Below are 10,172 nucleotides of genomic sequence, written 5' to 3' on the forward strand. Positions count from 1 at the left end.
ATTAATTACGTTATAAATGCTTGAACTTTACACTTTATTCATATGCCTTTTTTTTTTTTGGTCTTGTGATGTTAACGATGCCCTTGAAGTGATGTCCCGGTGCCTGGAGCCCGTACGGATTTGGATGGGGAGGAACAGGCTCAGACTCAACCCATCCAAGACCGAGTGACTGTGGTTTCCGACGTCCCGATACAGTCAGTTGACGCCATCACTGACTATTGGGGGCGAATCATTGGCCCCCATGGAGAGGACTCGCAACTTGGGGGTCCTCCTGGATTCACGGCTGTCTTTAGAAGAGCACTTGACAGCCGTGACCGGGAGGATTTTTCATCAGGTTTGCCTGATTCGCCAGTTGCGTCCCTTTCTGGATCAGGACTCGTTACGCACGGTCACTCATGCCCTTGTCACCTCCCGCCTGGACTATTGTAACACTCTCTACATGGGGCTCCCCTTGAGGAGCACCCGGAGGCTCCAACTGGCGCAGAGTGTGGCCGCGCGGGTGGTAATGGGAGCGACATGGCGTTCCCATGTAACACCCCTCCTGCGTGAGCTGCACTGCCTCCTGGTGGTCTTCCGGGTGCGCTTCAAGGTTTTGGTTACCACCTTTAAAGTGCTCCATGGCTTAGGACCTGGGTATTTGCGGGACCGCCTACTACCACCAATAGCCTCCCACCGGCCGGTACGCTCCCATAGAGAGGGGCTCCTCCGGGTGCCGTCAGCCAATCAATGCCAACTGGCGGCCCCCAGGGGGAGAGCCTTCTCTGTGGGGGCACCTACTATCTGGAACAAGCTCACCCCAGAGATACGGAGGATCCCGGATCTGCGTACCTTCCGCCGCGCTTTAAAGACCTTACTATTTCACCAGGCGGGCCTGGCCTAATTTTCTCCCTCTTTTATAAAACATTCAATTTTAAATTGGTTTTAAAAGTTTGGGGTTTTAAATTTGTCGGGGCAAAAATTATTTAATTTGATTTTATTCTACTTTTAAATTTTGTATGTATGTGTTTTATTGTTTGGCTGTGCACCGCCCTGAGTCCTTCGGGAGTAGGGCGGTATAGAAATCAAATCAAATAAATAAATAAATAAATAAAATAATTGCCTTAGCAGTATGGTTAGGATGCCAAGTTTAACTGAGAGCTGGTATCTATTGGTATCCGTCTGTATCTATTTGCCTAAAACACAATCTTGATCATCCTAAATGCTGGTTGAGTATATGTAAAATGTGTATATAAAATTGTCCCTTAATTCTAAGGCAAAATGGAATTGTGGGGAGTTGCGACTCTCATTTCAAAACAGATCCGAACATTGATGGGGCTGACAAAATTAATGTTCCTAACTAAGTAGTGACAAATTTCAATGACATCTCTAGATATGAAATATTCCCACGGGGGATAATATAATGGAAGATAAACAAACACAATCCAGATGTTCTAACAATGCAAGATAATGTTTTTCCTTAGATTTTTCAGCTAGTGTATTATTTTTGTTAGATCTTTAGCAATGTTGCGAAACAGACAGTAGACCAAAAATAGTGTACAGCAAAAAGAATGAACTATACAATAAAGACGACAGTATCTTAAATTAAATAATGCATTTTACAGACTGAAAACAAAGTGATTACATAGGTTATGCCTGAAAAGAATACAATTAACAGGTGGAAAATAATAAATTATCTACTTTATAGATTGCTCATATGCACCTCCAGTACCTATTAACCACTGAATTAGCAAGTAATTAGCTATTAGCTAATAACCACTGAATAATAAGTGATTCTCCTAAGCATTTTTGGTTTCAAAAATGCATTCATAAATTCCAGATCTTTGAAATATAGATGCTTTGAGGGAGTGGGGGTGGAATTCCATGCTTGGCAGAGACTTCGTCAAAAGATTTCTGAGTGAAATCAATGCAGGATAATTTAATCATTCTGAGATGGGTTTCATTTTTGACCCTGTGTACATAATCATTTAATCTCAGGATCAAAAACAGGGTTTACATGAAAATGTTGAACGTACATAAATTACAGTGAAAACAATGATACATCCGATGCAGAAGCGATACAATTTTCTGGGGTGAGATTAAATAATGCTATCATGCAGCCGCCCGTCGAGTCTTGTTATGTAACCACCTACCAACCCTTGTTAATAATTCATCGGAGGGTTACTTGTTTACTCGTTTGGGGTTAATCAGATTCCATGTCATGCTCACCTCTCTCAAAAAAAAAAAAAGTAATTTGAAGTCTTTCCATTTATAAATTTTGTGCTGCAGGTATTAAGTAATATATTAAGCTTAAGAGTGGACAATCTGATTAAACATGCTTGTCTTTGAAACTCTCCCCAAATCCTGAAACTTCCTCTTCAAGGAATAATGAATATTTTAAAAAATAGAGTAGAGTAGAGTAGAGTAGAGTAGAGTAGAGTAGAGTAGAGTAGAGTAGAGTAGAGTAGAACAGAGGAATGAAGGAATAGAGTAGAGTAAGAATAGAATAGAATAGAATAGAATAGAATAGAATAGAATAGAATAGAATAGAATAGAATAGAATAGAATAGAATAGAATAGAATGAAGAATTAGAGTAGAGTGGAGTGGAATGGAATGGAATGGAATAGAATAGAATAGAATAGAATAGAATAGAATGGAATGGAATGGAATGGAATGGAATAGAATAGAATAGAATAGAATAGAATAGAATAGAATAGAATAGAATAGAATAGAATAGAATAGAATAGAATAGAATAGAATAGAATGAAGAATTAGAGTAGAGTGGAGTGGAATGGAATGGAATGGAATGGAATAGAATAGAATAGAATAGAATAGAATAGAATAGAATAGAATAGAATAGAATAGAATAGAATGAAGAATTAGAGTAGAGTGGAGTGGAATGGAATGGAATGGAATAGAATAGAATAGAATAGAATAGAATAGAATAGAATAGAATAGAATGGAATAGAATGGAATGGAATGGAATGGAATGGAATGGAATAGAATAGAATAGAATAGAATAGAATAGAATAGAATAGAATAGAATAGAATAGAATAGAATAGAATACTCCGTGTTCTCTCTTTCGTTAAGTTCTAATGTTAGCTTGTTCATTTCAGCGCACTTTAATATTTTCTTGATTACTTGTTCTTCGGTTGGTGGTTTTTTTTTCTCCTTCCAATACTGGGCGTAGGTTATTCTTGCCACTGTCGTTATATGTGTAATAAGATACTTCTTCTTTTTTTCGAATTCTGTTTTTAGGATTCCCAGGAGAAAGGTCTTTGGTTCAAAATCAATATTTTCTTTTGTTATTTCCGTAAGCCATTTCCAGATCATTTTCCAAAATTTTTTCACTTGGGGGCAGGTCCACCAGCAATGATAGTAGGTGCCTTGGCGGTGTCCACATTTCCAACAATTGGGACTCATGTTGGGATATATTTTAGCTATCCTAAAGGTTGCAATCTACATAAATAACAAGTAAACAATATGTATACAACTGTATATAATTAACTGTATATAATTACCTGTAATAATACCCAAACTATATACAAGCAAAGATACAATACTATGTAAATAATATGTAAATAATTTAACACCACGGAACCGAAAAACGCAGAATTGTATTTCTATATTTTCACAATAAAAGCCAATTAAACAAAAAAAGAAAGAATAGAATAGAATAGAATAGAATAGAATAGAATAGAATAGAATAGAATAGAATAGAATAGAATAGAATAGAATAGAATAGAATAGAATACGGTAGGGTAGGGTAGGGTAGGGTAGGGTAGGGTAGAGGAGAAGAGAAGAGAAGAGAAGAGAAGAGAAGAGAAGAGAAGAGAAGAGAAGAGAAGAGAAGAGAAGAGAAGAGAAGAGAAGAGAAGAGAAGAGAAGAGTGATGGCTAACCTTTTTGCCAACACGTGCCAAAAGTGGGGGGAGCACGAGGGGGGTCGTGCACGTGCCCACACCCATAATTCAATGGGCCTTTCCCCCCCCCCCATGCATGTGCTTGTGACCCCCCATGCTCCCCCCACTTTTGGCACGCAATGGCATGGTGGGCCAGGTAGGCCTGTTTTTCCAAAAAGGCCTCTGGAGCCTGGGGAGGGCAAAAACGGCCTCCCCCCCCCCCCGGAGGCCCTCCAGAGGCCAGAAACAGCCCATTTCCCAACTTCCGTTGGGCCTGGAAGGCCCAAAAATCAGCTGGCCAGTGCACGCATGCATACTGAGCTAGGGCAACACTTGCATGCCCACAGATATGGCTCCGCATACCACCAGTGGCACATGTGCCATAGGTTCACCGTCATGGGACTAGAATAACAGAGTTTGAAGGGACCTTGGAGGTCTTCTAGTCCACCCCCCTGCTTAGGCAGGAGACCCTACACCACTTCAGACAAATGGTTATCGAACCTCTTCTTCAAAACTTCCAGTGTTGGAGCATTCACAACTTCTGCAGGCAAGCTGTTCCACTGATTAATTGTTCTAACTGTCAGGAAATTTCTCCTTAGTGCTAAGTTGCTTCTCTCCTCGATTAGTTTCCACCCATTGCTTCTTGTCAGGTCCTTTGGAGAATAGCTTGCCCCCCTCTTCTTCGTGGCAGCCCCTGACGGAGGCAGTTTAATTTGTAAATTGGGAAAACTCCATTAAACTGCCTCCATTTTTAAAATTGATAGAGAGCGTTCATACCTTTATGACCATCAACGTATGAAAAGAATTACCTGCCTTAAACTCTTTTGCAGCCAGGCTGCCTCTCTTTCTTGCTGCTCATACTGTATCTCTCTTTCCAGGGGACTCTTAACAAGGTACTGCATGTTGCTGCTATATATTTCCAGCTTCTTTGACCTGCTGATGTCGTGAAACTTGACAGTTTAACAGCAGCTTAAATGCGGTTCTCATCTAATGGAAAGGGGGGGAGGGGGTTGTGAGGAAAAGAAAACCCACAGAGTTAGAATTTAGTCCAGATGCTTTGAGGCGATAATGCAAAGTAAACGTCTCCTAAAACGTATAATTTCCCATTTCCCAAATGGTTCGTTCCCATGGGTTTTTAATTACTTTCGTATATGTTTTATCTAAAGCGTCGTCTGGGATCGGAATGGATTTATGTACCGATCGGCCAACCTGTACCGTCACAAAGCAGAAGCCACGGCAAACATGAAGTGAATCCTTTCTCCAGGAATTTCTCCAGAGAACCGAGGTGGCGCAGTGGTTAGAGTGCAGTACTGCAGCTACTTCAGCTGACTGCTAGTTCAGCAGATCAGCGGATCAAATCTCACTGGCTCAAGGTTGACTCAGCCTTCCATCCTTCCGAGGTGGGTAAAATGAGGACCCAGATTGTTGGGGGCAATATGCTATTTAGTATACTGTCTTTGGTGTAAGCCGCCCAGAGTCCTCGGAGAGTGGGCGGCATAGAAATATGATTAATAAATAATAATAAAAATAAATAAATTGCTTTATCTCCTAATAAACGTTACTTCCAGTGTCCTCTTCTCTCCTCCTCTGGCAGAATGGAGATTCTGAAAATATCCAGTTATACTTTCACATGCGGCATGGTCCGAAATCAAACTAATCAGGTTGAGCTCAGAGGGGGTATTCAGCCGGTTCAGACCAGTTCGGGGTGAACTGGTAGCTCCCACGATCAGTTGGCCCCGCTCAATTATCTAGCGAATATAAACCATGCGGCACAGCTGATCGTCAGAAATACCAGTTCGGACAAACTGGTAGCTTTTTTTTTTTTACTATCAATTCACCCGAACTGGTAGTTTTTATCACTACCGGTTCGCCCGAATAGCATTTCACCCCTGCTACAGAGGAATTATTGAGTCTGTCATCTGCATCTACATAACTGTCTGGTTTGGTTCTGCAACCCAACAAGACAGACACAGACTTCGGAGGATAATTAGAACTGCAGAAAAAACAATGGCTACCAACCTGCTTTCCATTGAGGACCTGTATACTGCACGAGTCAAAAAGAGGGCTGGGAAAAGGTTCCTGTAACCTTTCTTCATTCCACTGAATGCTCAATGTAGATCATAAACATTGAATAATACAACTAATATAATACGACTTTAAAAACCAGGGGTGATAACAGTATGATATGGCATGTACGATAAAGCAAATAAGTAGGAAGCTGATGACGTGACACATGCACAATTGCTGTATTTCCTTAAAATAATGACATATATGGCCAACTCTCTATGGCTTTGACTGCCTAGTCTTCGATAAATGTATGCTTTTAAATTTTAAGCCCTCTTGTGTATTATTATTGCAGGAGAAGTAAAAAAAAAAATGCTGGACAGACTTTAAAATAACTTTCCCCTCCTATTATCGAAAGAAGATTGTGCTCATCTAAGAAAGCGCACTTATTTTTTTTTAAAAAGGAGGGGGGGAATGCATGACAAATGTTGATGAGAAAAGTAAATCAGTTTTATTGGGGGGCAGGGCAGAAACCAGAAATAATGTATTCTATTTATTTTTAAAGATGCTTAAGAAGGAGATGGCTAGGGAAACACAATATATGCAGCACGAGCTTAACCTTCAGCTAGATTACTTTAAATATAAAACCTTGCAGCTTTAGCATTAATCTTCTTTGCATTTTTGCATTTATTTATATTTGCACACATGTTTACTAGGCAAAAAATAACACGAAGAGAGTTCAGTGGAATGCAGTAAAATATTGCATCCTCCTCCTCCTCCTCCTTCTCCTTCTTCTTCTCCTCTTCTTCCTCCTCCTCCTCCCCTCCTCCTCTTCTCCTTCTCCTCCTCTTCCTCCTCCTCCTCCTCCTCCTCCTCCTCCTCCTCCTTCTCTTCTCCTTCTCCTTCTTCTCCTTCTCCTCCTCCTCCTCCTCTTCCTCCTTCTCCTTCTCCCCCACCCTCCTCCTCTCCTCCTCTTCTATAATGATTTCATAAAGAACACTTCTCTCAAGAAAAGAAGGAGAAAAACCAGAAGGAGGAGGAGAAAGGGAAGAAGGAAGAAGAGGAAAAGGAGAAGAAGATTAGAGGAGGAGGAGGAGGAATGATGGTGGAGGAGAAAGAGAAGGAGGAGGGAGGAGGATGAGAAAGAACAATGATGGAGGAGGAGGAGGAGGAGGAGGAGGAGGAGGAGGAGGAGGAGGAGGAGGAGGAGAAGAAGAAGAAGAAGAAGAAGAAGAAGAAGAAGAAGAAGAAGAAGAAGAAGAAGAAGAAGAAGAAGAAGAAGAAGAAGAAGAAGAAGAAGAAGAAGAAGAAGAAGAAGAAGAAGAAGAAGAAGAAGAAGAAGAAGAAGAAGAAGAAGATGATTCAGTTAGGAGCACTGCTGAACTAATGTGAAGAGTACAATGATGCATGATTCATTTGGTTAATTCAACTATATCATGCGTGCATTTGCATTCAAGAGCTTCTTATACCCATCATGTTTGACAAGGACACGTGTGCTCTTCTCTAATTTCCCAACTGAGCTTTCTTCTACATTTTCACAATGCTATATATCAGGCCATTTGATTACACTTGACCTAATGTCTTGAGTCATTGAACTAAAATTTAGATGGGATCATTTTATATTGGGGCAGGAAATCATAGCCTCCAGCTGTTTGTTGAAAGCCAGATGGGAATATTGATTCAAAATATGTGGAAAGCAGTAGGTTTCATATACAGTACCTCTGCAATATATAATGTCTATATACATTCCACTAAGTCAAAGTTTGTTTTATAGAATCTGCCACAAAGGCTAGATTTATAAAACACAATAAGGTTAAATTACATTATGGCCTAACGAAGAGAAGGACTAGGGGTGAAACGATAACTGACATAAAGTGGTTGAGGGATTGCCACAAGAAAAGGGGGAGGTTTTGACCTATTCTCTAAAGCAGAGGTCTCCAACCTTATCAACTTTAAGACTTATGGACATCAACTCCCAGAATTCCCCAGTCAGCCATGTTTAGCTGGGGAATTCTGGGAGATGAAGTCTACAAGTCTTAAAAGTTGCCAAGGTTGGAGTCCCCTGCTCTAAAACACCTGAGGGTAGAACAGGAAGTAACGCAGTGGTGGAATTCAATTTTTTTTACTACCGGTTCTGTGGGCGTGGCTTGGTGGGCGTGGTGTGGCTTGGTGGGCGTGGCTTGGCGGGCATGGCATGGGAAGGATACTGTAAAATCTCCATTCCCACCCCACTCCAGGGGAAGGATATACTGCAAAATCTCCCTTTCCACCCCACTCCAGGGAAGGATACTGCAAAAGAAGAAGCCTTGGTGGAGCAGCGGACTAAAGTGCTGTTAAAGTAGCACTTAGCTGCCAGCTGCCTGCAATTACTGCGAGTTCAAATCTCACCAGGCTCAAGGTTGACTCAGCCTTCCATCCTTCCGAGGTAGGCAAAATGAGGACCCAGATTGTGGGGGCAATAAGTTGACTTTGTATAAAAAAGAACACCGCTGGGGGGGGGGGGCAAAAGCCCTACTAAGCAGGTATATACAAAAGTATGAAGGCTATTGCTTAACGCATTGTAAGCTGCCCTGACTCTCCGGAGAAGGGTGGCATATAAATCGAACCAATAAATAAATAAATAAATAAATAAATTCCCCATTCTCTCCCCACTCCAGGGGAAGAATACTGCAAAATCCCCATTCCCTCCCATTCCAGGGGAAGGATACTGCAAAATCTCCATTCCCACCCCACTCTGGGACCAGCCAGAGGTGGTATTTGCCGGTTCTCCGAACTACTCAAAATTTCCGCTACCGGTTCTCCAGAACCTGTCAGAACCTGCTGGATTTCACCCCTGAAGTAACGGGTGAATGAGTTTCAATTTGAAATTAAGGATAAATTTACTAATTTTGAGAACTATTAATCAATGAAACACCTGCCTTCTTAGAGTTCTGGATGCTCCATCACTGGAGGTTTTCAAGAAAAGTTCTGGACATCCATTTTTTTGGGATGATATAAGGCCGTCTGCCTTGAGCAAGGCGTTGGACTAGAAGGCCTCCATACAATTCTATTTTTCTGCGTTTCTAATCTGATGCATGGATCCTTCCACCGTGATTTGATTTTTAGGATGTCAGTCTTGACTATCCCAATGGGGGTTCCAAGTGAGTTTACAAGACTAACTAACATTAAATTTTTATTTAGAGAGCATCAGGTTACTTTTATGTGAACTAATTTAGCATTATTAAGAATAAGGATAATTTTATTTCTATACCCTCTCCCGAAGGACTCGGGCGGTGTACAGCCAGGTAAAAACACAATACAAATATCACAATTTAAATTTAAACAAATTATTAAAAGTATTACATTTAAGGCCAATTAACTAAAAAAAAAACACAAAAATTTAAGAATTCCAAATTTAAAATTCAATTTATGAAGCTAGCCCTGCCTGTCGGAAGAGCAGGGTCTTAAGAGCACAGCGGAAAATTCGGAGGTCAGAGATCTTGCGTATGTCCGGGGGGAGTTCATTCCAAAGGGCAGGGGCTCCCACAGAGAAGGCCCTCCCCCTGGGTGTCGCCAGCCGACATAATTTGGCCGACGGCACCCTGAGGAGACCCTCTCTGTGGGAGCGAACTGGACAGTGGGAGGCAACTGGTGGCAGAAGGCGGTCTCGTAAGTACCCGGGTCCTGAGCCATGGAGCGCTTTAAAGGTGGTAACCAACACCTTGAATCGCACCCGGAAGACCACTGTGAGCCAGTGCAGCTCGCGCAGGAAAAGTGTTACATGGGCGCAACGGGTTGCACCCATAATTACCCGCGCGGCCGCATTCTGGACCAGTTGGAGCCTCCGAGTGCTCTTCAAGGGGAGCCCCATGTAGAGAGCATTACAGCAGTCCATAATTATATATATATAATTATATTAATAATATAAAGGGGAAGGCTATTATTCTCTTTTAAAAAATATTTATTTATTCATTGTATTTCCCCACTGTCTGGTGTGTTTTTTTCCCCCCCAAAAAAAGCAGATGGTAACAAAAGAGCTATGGAATTTTTATTCGTAAATGTATTTTATGACTCTTATAGTTTTTTTGTTTTTTTTTTAAGGAAAAGGAATTTAAAAACGATTCAACAATGAATTATACCACAAATCACATATTAATACTTTTGACACCTTGAGAACTAATTTGTTCATAATGATTACATTTATTACAACAGAGGCCTTGAATGAAGGAAGGAATAAATTAAGGAATGAATATATGTATGTATGTCTGTATAAATGTTTGTGTATGTGTGTATCTCTCTCTCTCTCTTTC

Source organism: Pantherophis guttatus, chromosome 8 (genome assembly GCF_059756535.1).
Source record: "Pantherophis guttatus breed Tessera chromosome 8, ASM5975653v1, whole genome shotgun sequence".
NCBI classification, from domain to species: domain Eukaryota; kingdom Metazoa; phylum Chordata; class Lepidosauria; order Squamata; family Colubridae; genus Pantherophis; species Pantherophis guttatus.